The sequence below is a fragment of the Mustela nivalis genome (assembly GCF_964662115.1).
Source record: "Mustela nivalis genome assembly, chromosome: 13".
Lineage (NCBI taxonomy): Eukaryota > Metazoa > Chordata > Mammalia > Carnivora > Mustelidae > Mustela > Mustela nivalis.
In genome coordinates, this window is record NC_139032.1 from 84,330,196 (window position 1) to 84,342,801 (window position 12,606).

Here is a 12,606-nt window from a genome sequence, read left to right on the forward strand (position 1 = left end):
AGAATCCTAAAACAGAAACATGAGGTTAACCTAAGGACCCTCTTCAAAATGTAGAACCTAAATTATCATAAATTATTATAAGAATGAATACCATATTATGCTAATTAAAAGGCTATGAAGAAAGGAAAGGAAAGACTGAAAAGGATTTTTGACCTACCTGTCTCATAAATATTAAGCTATTACTTAAATCCTTTGAGAAACACCACATAGATGTGAGTACTAGTTATTCTTATTAATTGTATTTTTCAGTACTTTTATTGTTACATTGATGCTTTTGGAAGATAGTGTTGTTTTGATATAGCTAAATGATGATCAACCTGAAAATGATTTGAATACTCTCTGAAAAATCCTTGGAGGTATATTTTAGATATGTTACCAAACTTCCGTTAGTTTTCATAACTTCAGATAATCCATTTAAAAGCTCTTTGTTAGCTATAAAGTGCTGGATAAATGTAAGAAGTAGCAGCTGCAGCAAGGACAGCAATTGCTCTTGTTGCCTTTATTATTATTAAGAACTAATCAAAGGTTATTGTAACAGCTCTAACACTTGTAATAGATGAAGCAGCCCTCCTATTACATTCTTGCCGATGAAATGTGACAGATCAGGTATGAAACTTTTCTTATAAAAGCAAAATAGAAAAGAAAGACTTTACCAGGTCTTTCAAGCTATTTCCATATCAATTTTCTGACTTTGCTCCTCCCCACCAGATGCTAGAAAGGCAGTGTTCTCCAACTGACACTAATGTTTTCCTAAAGAAGGTTCTGGAGGGTGTTGAAAACACACTCTGATCATTACAGAAATCATGCAGACTCCTTCTAAAGTTATTTCAGTCTTAATTGACATTTGAGATAAGCATCTGAAATGTAGTATCCTAAATCTGTCTGTATAGTATTCAGAAACTCTTTGCTGTAATTTTTGGTAATTATTTCTAAATCAGTTATCTTTTAGTAGGAAAAAGTATTAATATCTCCAAAATGTTAATGAAAATGTCATTTGCCTCACTTAAATCACATCTCAGGGTTTTCAAATACTGGATTTTCTTTTAGGTTTTTCTTATTAGAAATTAAAAGCAAGGTATGTTTTTTCTTGTGAAATGAGATAGAAATAAAAAACTATCTGACTGAATAGAAACAGCTCCAGGAATTTTTTTTTTTTAAACTAAAGTGTGCCTTCTTGAACGGAATTTAAATGTATTGTGTGTTTTTCTGCTACAGAGCAATATTCTTAATATGTTAGTTACCACTCTTCTCATTAAGTCTTTTCAGAAATTTAAAGGTGTCACTTTGTCAGGAAATTCTGGGTCTTTTCAGTGATAAAATAAACTTGACACTTGTTCCATGAAGGCATCTTCTCCCTGCTTATCAGCTCTTCAATTTATGGCTGTGCTTTGAAATTTGTGCCTGTGACTCCCATCTTTGTATTTACTCCAATTAACACATAAACCCTAATTAGCCAGATCAAGGGACTTGGGAGTCCATAAATGGAAAGTGACATGGCAGAGCTTGGCAGCTGGCATCAAGGCAAGGTGACAAAAATAGGGAAGTATCAATTAGATGACATTGATGGTAAAGCTCTGTGTTGGGACGGTAGATTTCAACAGTTCTCTGTGTCACTGACTGCTGACTCTAGGGTAGGGATGTAGAAATAATTTAGTAAAATGACAGCTAAGTTCAAGTACTGAATTAAAAGTAAATGTAAAACAATAATAATAAAACCGGAACACCATTTTAATTTGATTTTATATCATTATCAATGACAATAAATTATACATTTCTTCCAAAATCAATTTTTGTGTATTTCCCTGTAGTGTGAGGTTCTAAGTTTTGAAATTATTACATAAATGTATAACATTCTTACTTGAGTAGGAATGTAAGAGTCCTGAATTATCAATCCTTAGGAGCCTTACTCTCCCCTCTAAATTTTTTGGGGAGAAGGGTGGTCCAAGTGGGTGGATTTGGGAGTATCCATGATCACTGTTAAATATTAAGTTCCAGACTGCAGTTTTAGATTACACATATAATTCAACAGTGAAAAAATTTAGGACTTTGTAAACATTATTTCAGTTTTAGAAATCTAATGTTACAAAAAAAGACCTGTGTCTTAACTGAGGAGTGTTATCAGGCTTTGTGCATCCCTCATTACTTTAGAGAGTAATAGAAGTTACATATACAGGAACTGGGCTGCATCTCTAGTTTTGTGGTTTCAGGTATCTGGTTTCTAACATTGGTCTACTCTTCAAGTGGGTGGCTGGGTATTTGTAAAGAAGGCTCTGGAGGGTACTGGAAACACTATATAATTTCAGTATAGAAATAATATATACCCTTTAAATCTGTTTGAATCAAAGATAGGGTTTTTTTTTCATTAAAGAATTAGAATGGTAATTTGAATGTATGTCATCTATTAGATAGATATTAGACTGTAGAGGGGTATATATATTTATTTTATCTTTTTTTTTTTTTTCATTTTGGACAGCGAGTGGCTCTGTAAGCTCTGTTGGTATTTTGCTTGAATGTAGAGATGGTCTGTATTGAAATAGTTGATTTTAAACTTAGACTTTAAGACTGTGAAGTTTCAGTTGTCATTTACCCCTATTTCAAGTACTGCAGAAAATGGGGGAAAAAAACTCTTATTTGAAAAGTCACTGTTCTTGAGGAGTATTTGAAACATTAGAAATCTGCCAGAAGGTCTATTAACATAAATGTTTAACTCAGACACACAAACATGTACTGAAATGAAAATGTTTCATGCATTAATTTGCTGCAGAAGGAACTAACACAACAATTAGAACATCTTGCCTACTTAGACTTAAATTTCCTAGGGCAGTGGTAATACATAGTGTTGATGTAGTTTAAGTCTTTTAGCATATACATTAGTTTATTCTGTTGTTAAAATGAATTCTTCTGTTTTTAAACCATTCGAACATGGTAAACCCTAGATAACTGGAAAAAAGCATTAGCAGTGTAATTCCCAGACTGAGATTTGGAAGTTCTCTCATTGACTCAGGGCTTATTAGAAATACTTTGAGGAAGCAGTTTCTTTTCTAGCTTTGCAAAGAAATGATGTCTGTATTTTGTAATTGTGAAAATACCAGATGCTGTCATCAAAACAGGGAACCCAACTAATACAAACGTAATCCATATGAGGCTATTTTGTTTGCTTGCCATTTTTAGTCATTACTCTCAGTGGTACTTTTGTGGCTGAGCTAGTAACCTGCCTTATAAGGAACACCCTGGCAGTAACAAATATGTGTTCTATATCGCTTTTTTACACCAATGAGAGAAATTATGACTTTGGAAATCAGATGTTTTCCACCCTACTTGTGTAACCAATACATTGACTTTTTTTTTTTTTTTTTTTTAAATCATGCTGATCCCAGTTGCATGGTCATATGTTGTAAACCACATGGAACTATTTCAAACTGTGATGGGGGAAAGTAACAACTGCAAACATTCCTCCTTGAAGCAAGTGGTTGTCCTAAACTGAGCACTGTAGAATAAAAATGGAAACATAAAAATAGCAGTTGGAAAGATAAAACAGCATTTATAGTACTAATAAAACCGTTGTGGCTTCCACAGGAAAACATGCTTTGTAACCTAATGCTTACCTGAAAGGACTGTCGAGTTTCTGAGAGTTATAGCTGTTTTTGTAAGAGAAGCACAGAGATTTGCTTGAGGGCTGAGTGATAGATTCGCCTGCCTGAAGCATCCCAGTGTGTTTATACATGGCTTGTATGGCAGCTTTCATAAGACATTTACCCCATGATTTGCGATGAGCTTATGTGTGAATAATTAATGGCAATTAATCCTTAATTACAGTAATTAGGCAAGTCACAGGAAATTAAGCTGCAGCTGGAGAAGACCATGCCTGGGAAGAGAGGATTGGGGGCTGTGTGAATGTGCCATTTACTGACAGCATTACTAGGATGCGCAGTATTCAGCAGCTTTGGCATTTCTATTGGCAGCCTTGGGTAGGACAAGAGTGCTCTGCATTAGAAGCGATCTATAGTTGTCTACAAGAGTTTTAAGTTCAAGTGCCAAAATGTTGTGTTGCATATGGTGATTATCTAAGTTTATTGGTTGCTATAACTCAAATGACTGTAATTGTTTTTGGCTTGATAACAGTGACATTAGAACTAGGAGCTTTTATGTATTCATAGGTTCTGTTGGCATGAAACATGATGCAACTTTTAGAAACAATTCATCCAGGTTTGCAATTATGAAATAGATAATGTAATTGTCTAGAAATTAACTGAGAAAATTTCAATCAAGAACAACAGCAGAACATACCGTATCTTGGTTGAGAAGTTAATTACTTTATTACTAGTTGCTTTTCCCAGTTACGCACGGTGGTACACAGTATGTTGGAAGTATTATATTGAACTGAACACATACTCCAAATGTAAAAATACCTGAAATTATAAAAATGAAATCATTCACATTAAATGCTAGCAAACTTAATGCTTACGAATCTACAAGGTGTGTTTTAGAAATAAACAAAGCAGTCATTCGATAGAGAGCAGCACTGGCCTACAAATCACTGGTGAGAGATGTTCACAGTTCCCCATTTGGGAACACAGATCTTCATCATCTTTGTGGAATTCAAAATCACAGGGCCATTGTATACCTAGATAAAAAGCATATAGAAAAGTTCCAATATATTTTTCACTATTGAATGCAAACTGAGACATGATAATAGCATCTTTAGGTGCCCAGTGAGTAGTAATGTTTATCATTATTTTTCTCTTTGAACTTCAGGGCACAACTGGAAGTTGGGCCCTCATATTAGGTCCGGTCTGGTATTAAACTTATCCAAACTATTAATCTGTTATAGTCATTATAGCTATTATAATAGCTAGAGTACTCCTCAGTACCAACAAAACTATTGGGAAAGGGTTGCCCTTGCCAGATAGTCTAAAGTAGATAAAAATACATACATAGTATTTTTTTTAACAGTCTATCTAATTTAATTGGAGACATTTATAAAGGCTCACCTTTCACACTAAAAAGGAAATTTAGCGGTTTTTTGTTTGTTTGTTTGTTTTTTCCCAATCTGATTTGTGATCAGAAATACTTGGTGAAGTAGGCTGTTTTGGTTATTAAATGTTAAATATACAAAGCCTCATCTTTCAAGAATACCTTTTCCTCTAAGACCACTGATGGAGAGTGAAGTTATGTGAACATTTCTAGATTATTGCCTTCTGTACTTCTGCTTCACTTTAAAGAGGAAGTGAGTCACAATATCCTAATAATGGTCTTGATTTTATAAATGATTTTTCCCCTTGAAATAAGCAACACATTCATTTTAATATGTAGAATCGGTTTGCTAGCAGGGCGACAGTTTAAAAAGGCTTCCAACTGTGACACAAGTGCAACCATATTGCTTCCTATTACTCGCTAAGGTAGTTGTTTAGAAGAGAGAATGTTCTCCCTGGAAATGTTTAAAGTGCTGTAATTTTATTTAGGATAATGAGGATTTATAACCATTTTGCCATATGAAAACCTGCCTTTAGACAGAGTGAAATAGGCTGTTTTGGTTATTGAATGTTCTTAACTCTAGGGTGTGTGTGTGTGTGTCTTATAGCAGTAAGTGTTTCCACTGGAAATTAAGTTGGTTTATTCTATATGTTGGCCTGTTTTTTATATTAAAATATTAAGTGATACAATTCAAGTTTGGTCCATGTAAATGTTTATGTTTCTTTGTGCATGGGATTTCTTTGTATTGAAACATAACTAAACAAATAGAAAGTCTTTGTTCTTATTTATACAAATAATTTTAACAGTAACTGCTGGGTATCCTTGGGGCCCTGAGTCTTTATAACTTTGCTCTTGTAAGTTGTACTAGACGAAGTTATTTTGAGTGATAGTCAGGTGGAGAGTGCACAGGGAGATAGCTGTGATAGAAAAGTGCATAGCAGGATCTGTATTTTTAACATTAAGGGTGACATTAATGTAGTGTGTATTATTAAAAATTATCCTGGTAAATATAAATTTGACTTCTATTATTAATACTATGTTCTATAACACCGTCTCAAAACCCACTGTGGAATAGTTTGTGTAGGCCTTTGCCTCTGATATGGGAGGGGGAAGAAAGGAACCAGAACAGTTAGAGATTTTTATCAGGTTTTTATCTCCTCACTGAAAATCTTAGCTCTCAAAACATTTCTAATTTCCCTCATTTGAAGGTTCAAACAGTTTCAAATTACTGCCCATGGATTGTTCTTGACATCCCGAATGGTAAATTTGAGCTGTGGAAATGCTGGAATGTGTTTTTGTGCTTTTCCTGAACAAGGGAATTCAACGGGTAAATTACAGTCATTTACTGGGAGTGTAATTTACTGAGAGCCTTTAGGCAAATGCAGGAGAAAGGACAGCAGCAGAATGGAAAAAACAGCATAAAAACTGTTTTGTGTATTTTTTCCCTTTTCTCATTAAGTATTTATTCACATAAGAGTTTTATGAATTAATGGATGGTCCCACAATTAAGACAGATAACCTTTATTCATTTTCACTACAGATAGATCCAGTATTTGAAACAGTGATTGCCATGTGAAAATTACAACCTGAATCACATTTCTGAAATTCTACTAATTTATTTTGCATTTAAATCCGTGTTTATCTTACTGAGAATTATAAAACAATCTGTTGCTCTGTCTTCAGAATGATTACATATTTCACTAATTTAGATTTTTACTATGCTAGCCATTCAAATAATAAAGTTTTAAGTTTTCTTAGTGAACAAATTAGTGAAAAGACTTTTCATACTTAGGTCTTAAAAAGTATTGTTTTACTTTTGTCACATACCACAGATGAATCTTATTTTGAAAAGAAAAAGACCATTTTTGTTGAATGCAGAGTTTTAAAGCATCACAAGATAACCCAGACATTTTATTAAAGGTTAAGGAGAAATTTTATGAAATTGTCAACTAATTCTTTTTAATATAAGTATATAAACATTTGTGGTAATTCTTATAAACAGTTCTGACCAATTCCTTTCATGAAAAGCAGTGTGCTCTGTAGTAATTGCTAAGCAAACAGAAAGCTGTGTTGCAAAGTGGTTTTGTGTAGCATATTGTAATTTGACACTTAAGTTGTGCCCTGCATTACCCTGTGTCATAATTGATGGCTAAAGAAAAGCACACGCTATGCTAATCATTTGTTAGAATAGCTTGTTAAATTGTGGTTGCCAATTTTAAATAAACTATGGAATGTCTGTATTTTAAGGTTTTGTAGCCAACAGTTTTAAACAGTCATTTTGAAGCTGTTTTTTTAACTTTCTGTTGCATATGCACAATTCTGCCTTTGCACACAAGGTCAGCATGTTCGCCAACTTAATAGCATATTATCAAGAACAAAATCAATGAGCTGCAGGTTTCACACCAGTATCTCAAGGGACTTTTGTGTTTATACTTCCTTGTACTAATCCTGAATTTGGTGTCCTTTTAAAAACACCAAGATTGATATTCTAATACATATTTTAAGTTCTTAAAAGTAAAAAGTTCCAGAATTAGAAAGTGAATTTAGTTATTTTTAGAAAATAAGGGTGAATTTATCTTCTGTTTACGATGCATAGTGACTGGTCATAAAACAGCATATTTTAATATAGAAGTTCTTAACTACAGAATGCCAAGAAGAATTTTCGTGCAATAAAAATGAGATTTGGGAGATAAGATTACTGTGCATCAAAGTTTGTGAATTCTCATTTTTTAAATGCAGGAGCTTTTACTTAAATATGGCATATAAAGAGAGAAGAATCCAAACTTGGTGAGAACATTGACTTAGAATTGAGAGCAACAGACCTCTATCTACCACCTCTAGAATAAGAGCTGAAGCATAATGAAGGAATCTATGCATTTAGACATAAAAGAAATGTTACTTCTGTGGAGAAAAATGACTTAATGTGCAGAGAAGGGTTATTCATTTTTAGGAGATTAAAAATGACTTGAATATAATACTCTTAATTTGTAAGAGTGGTCCAATGGTCTGCTTCCTGTCTAAAGTAAAACTTTTGATCGGCATGTCCATTTTGATGTCTTCTGTTTGTAGTGTATTGCATGGATAAAGGTATTATTTTCAGTTATTGTACATATCCTTAATTAAGCCAGTAAAGACATGCGTGTGGACTTAGCTCTCAATCATTTAACAGCCAAATGTGTATAAGGTGATTCTGTGGCCTACAACTGACCCCTTTGTGTGGAGGAATTCCTTGAGTACATTCAGGATTAAGTCACTGTGTTGTGTGGGAGGAGAGATGGCACACAAGCCTTACAAAAACAAGCACTGGGAGGTTTAAGATTTATAATTCTGATTTCGTTGTTCTTGTTGTACCTTATCAACACCTAACACACCTGTGAGCTGAAATGTGTAAGAGTCTGTCTTTCTTGTTGAAGGATTTTGGGGGTGGGGGGTGTCTGTGTTCTAATGTATTTCACCGTCTCCTAAATAGTATAAAAACTAAATATTAGGGAAGTTTGGGGTTTGATTACTAAACCCTTATAAAAACACTTAGAGCAACTGATCATTTGCTCCCAAATTTGTAATGCCTGGCTTTGTTGGTTCTAACTGAATTTAAGTAACTAAATGTGTACATTTGAGATGTAAGTTCTTAATTTTTTAAAATAATGTTTGTAGTAGGCCAGTATACTGAAAAGATGTAGCAAGATTTTGCACTAATTTAGGTCAGACACCAGAAGGCTTGGGAAGTCACATTTTCTGCTTCTTTGAAAAAGAGGAGGCATCCAACATGGAGTATTCTGGATAATTATCAGTATTAAGTAAAAATTATTTCAAAGATAAATATTTTCTGGTGTAAAATGTGCTTTTGCAAGTTTACTCTTTATTTTGACTTGTAAGTATTTTTCTCCCACATCAGCTTATGAAAAGAAAAACAGTCAGTGACCACAAACTACAATAAAATGTCCTTAACATAGTTTGATTGGAGGCTGAATAGCAGTAATATAAATTGGGCGCCTTATTGAAGAGTTGGGCATCCCCGGGGACGTCGGCCTTCATTTCAGTTAAGTGTGGGGTCGCCCACGATTACCCGTGGCTTCTCGGGAGTAACTCACTGACCGGTGGAGAAGCGTCTCTTGCTCCTGGCCTCTGCCTCCCTGGCTGTGGGCTGTTGAAGGGCTTCTGCACGCGCGTGGAGTCGTGAGCGTTGCACACGCACCGGCTGAGCCCAGGCTCTCTGGGCTGTGCACGCACGCAGCAGCCTCACTCTTTCCCTCAAGTTCCGAGTTTTGCATAAAGATGTGTTAGGAATCTCGTTTCTAAAGATTCTAGAAAGATAAATAATGGATGTGTGGGAGCTCAGTTTAAGCCCGAATTTTCTTTCCTTAGTAGTTTTTGTTCTCAATCACCTTGATGAAAAAATCTGAAGCCGCTCAGCTTTCCGTGGCATTTGGAATGAGTCCCTGACAGGCTGATTTTCCACCCCTGTTGTGATGCTGCTTTCTCTAGTTAATATTCCTGTGTAAGTGTCGCACAAAAGTAAACCCAAAGAGCCCGCGCTGACACGGAGGCTGCTCCATTTACATTAATTATGCAGTCAGGGCGGTGAGAATTCGCTGTCAGCCCGAGGGGCGGGGGCGCGCGACGGCGGGAGCCGACGGGCCCCGGGGCCTCCCCGCGCGCGGCCGCGGGAGGGGGAGCCGGGATTGCCGCGGGCCGCGGGGCTGGCGGGCCGCCGCTCGGCGCCGCGGAGAACAATGGGCTTGCCCCGCGGGCGGCGGGCCGGAGCGGCGCGGCGCTCCCAGCCGTCCCCGCCCCCTGCGCCCGCGGCAGCCAGGGCTGCGCCCCGCGGGGGTGGCGGGCCCGGCGGGCTGCGGCCGAGAAGGCCTGCGCTTCCTGCCCGGACGCCCGCAGCCGGCCTTGCGCCCTGGGGTCGCCCTCACCTGCGATTCAGACCTGCTCCCGAGCCGGAGAGTTAGCCCTTCAGATCCAAACCCGAAACTTGACTGAAGGCCTGGCGACCAGAGAGGCTGGGTTTCCCCGATTTCGGATACCTGGGTTGCTGCCGACCCGGGTATGTCACAGGAGGACGGCATCATCACCCTGTGAACATCTTCCACTGACTGGAAGAAATTCCAAACCAGCTGCCAAACAAGGACATCCTGGGATAATGGTGGCTAAGGAAAAAACCAAACCAAACCAAAACAAAAACAACTCTGTAACTCCTCACCGTAAATATGAAACATCTTCCTGAAGGTTTCCCACTGTAATTGGCTCTGAAGCATCCTAACTTAATGGCTCTTTTTTTTCAATGGGAGACTGAATTCCATAGGGAATTTCACAGGGAATTTAATTGAACAAACATTTGTTGAGTACCTACTATGTCCTAGGTGATGGGAGATTATTACCTCATTATTGCTGTATGGAAAACATTCCAGGAAATGAAGATTATTGCTCTTTCCAGGATTTAAATATGGAAGCCATAGAAACCCCCTCTTTTTTTTTTTTTTTAAACCACTATATCCCCACCCTACCCCTTTTCCCAGGGAGTTAACTTTAGTCAAAAAGTATTGGGGATAGTATTGAGGATGAATGTGCTTTTTCTTTCTTTTAGCACTTTTAAGGAGTATCAGTTAAGATTATTGTGCAGTATTTCTGCAGTGTAGTTTATCCATCTAATTGTGTGACTTAGAATTGTATGCTTGCAAGGAATGACTAGCCACATATCCTTGGCAGTGGGAGAGTAGAACACTGAAATTTGAAAAGATTAATATAAAAGGAGAATTTGAAAAGCCTTGCCCTTTTTTAGATTTGCAAAAATAGCTCCATGCTCATGTTTTGTACTTTTTTTTAAAGGATTGTGTGTGCTGCATTTCATGAGTAAATTATGTCACATTCAGCCAGGAGCAACCACACTGAAAATTTTTCCAAAAGGAATTAGGCCATCTTTTCAAGGCCACATGTAGTTGCTAGCTATGATGACATTTAGTTCTATCCCAGCCAAAATAGTAATTTTTGAAGAAATCAATGCAGTACCTTTATCATTTTCTGTGTTTCTTTCTATAAGTAGATAAAAAGTGTTATGTAATAAACGTTAATACTTTCATCTGACATTTGTACTATGCACTCTTTCCAAAAATGAACTATTTTCAAAAACAAATGTCATTAGCTTTTTTGGCCTATAAGGAAAATGTTGATCTGTGGGTAAAGTACATATTTTTAAAGTCCCTTCTAATTGCTTAAAACATACTGTTGTGGATGACTTTTTCTCTTCCCAAATGCAAATGTATAAAAACATAATGTGCTAGAATGAATGTTACATCATATGAAATTGCTAATGATATCTGACCATTTTTTACTTTAAAAATGACAGTTGCATATGGTTCAATCAAAAAGACCATATTGGTAACAAATAAGTGAAATGAAAAAGCAAAAAAGAAAGTACTTAGATACTTAAAACCATTTTGTATAAATGTATGCATGTACAAAATGTTGCAGTTTGAAATTACACAAATAGAATAAAATGTTCATGGAGTTCTTTTTTCTCCTATCAAATTGCTTGAAATCACAATGAAAACAAGAATTTTAAAGTTTGTTTTCTTCTAAGCCTCAGGGAGGAAAAAAAAATCTCTTCTTTAAAAAGAAAATTGAAAACATATACCAAACTTAGTGATCCGTGGGCCCTTGGAATTTTAATTATGTATATTTTTGTATTATTAACTGTATATATTCTATGTATAGATATCTAACATTTTGTTTTCTGACTCAGTTTCCATTCCACCAAAGAGTTAAGGTACTACTATTATGTACATTTCATCCTTAATTTTACCTGAATCTAATGGGAACTTCGAGAATTAGGGCTAGCAATCTAATCAGCATTTTAATTGGAACTATATTTACCAGTATGGTCAACTTCTTTTTTTCACCCACTCAGAACAGTTTATATCATAAAATCAGTTACACAGCGTTTGTTCTTGATGCTATCATCTGTGAGATTTTTGTCTCTGAGATAAATTTCCACAAATAAGTTAATTTTAAAAATCAGATTGCAAAAGTGATAAATTATGAATATACTTATTTTAAAAATATTTAAATAAGATATTGACTCAAAAAATCATATCCTTACTTGGTATCATTAGCTTTGACATCATTGTATGGTGCCACATTATAATGATATGAAGCTTATAATACGATTTCACATTTTTATCCACTAAATAAAAACCTGTCCTGTGTTTTATTACAAAGTAGGTGGCCTGAAGGAAAAATATATGTATTCTTTCCTTTTGGCATAAAATATGCATTTGGGCTTCTCATTTCATCCCCAATCTGTGTTATTCCTTAAAAATGCAGAACTGCCTGAAGTCCTCTTTAATATTTAATTCAACAACTTTTTAATCTGTCATTATGCTGTGATGAAGTAAGCATCAAGTGTCGCCGAAAAAGATTAAATTATACTTGGAAATAGGAATTGAAATGATTTAAGGTTGGAGGCTGAATATTTGCTTTGCACAAGTAATAATAATAGTAGCTTGGGTGAAGAAGGGCTTTGGTTTGGCTTTAATGTCTTTGCCTTGCTGTGCTCCCCTGTGGCTCCCCCTGATTTACGCTGGCATTACTGAGCTTTATTTTATTTAAATGGAGGTGGAAAGTGGAAAT

General features: G+C 35.9%; 1 protein-coding gene and 1 long non-coding RNA gene across 3 annotated transcripts in view; one reads left to right on the forward strand and one right to left on the reverse strand.

The window, feature by feature from the left end:
• The window catches only part of PBX3 (PBX homeobox 3), a 214,408-nt gene that overhangs the window by 125,224 nt on the left and 76,578 nt on the right, over window positions 1-12,606 (forward strand). The window lies entirely within an intron of this gene.
• On the reverse strand, window positions 4,297-10,071 carry LOC309845993. The gene is made up of 3 exons (XR_014301665.1): window positions 9,894-10,071; window positions 9,070-9,278; window positions 4,297-4,624 (listed from the first exon to the last, which is right to left on the reverse strand). It is a non-coding gene; the product is annotated as an uncharacterized lncRNA (long non-coding RNA).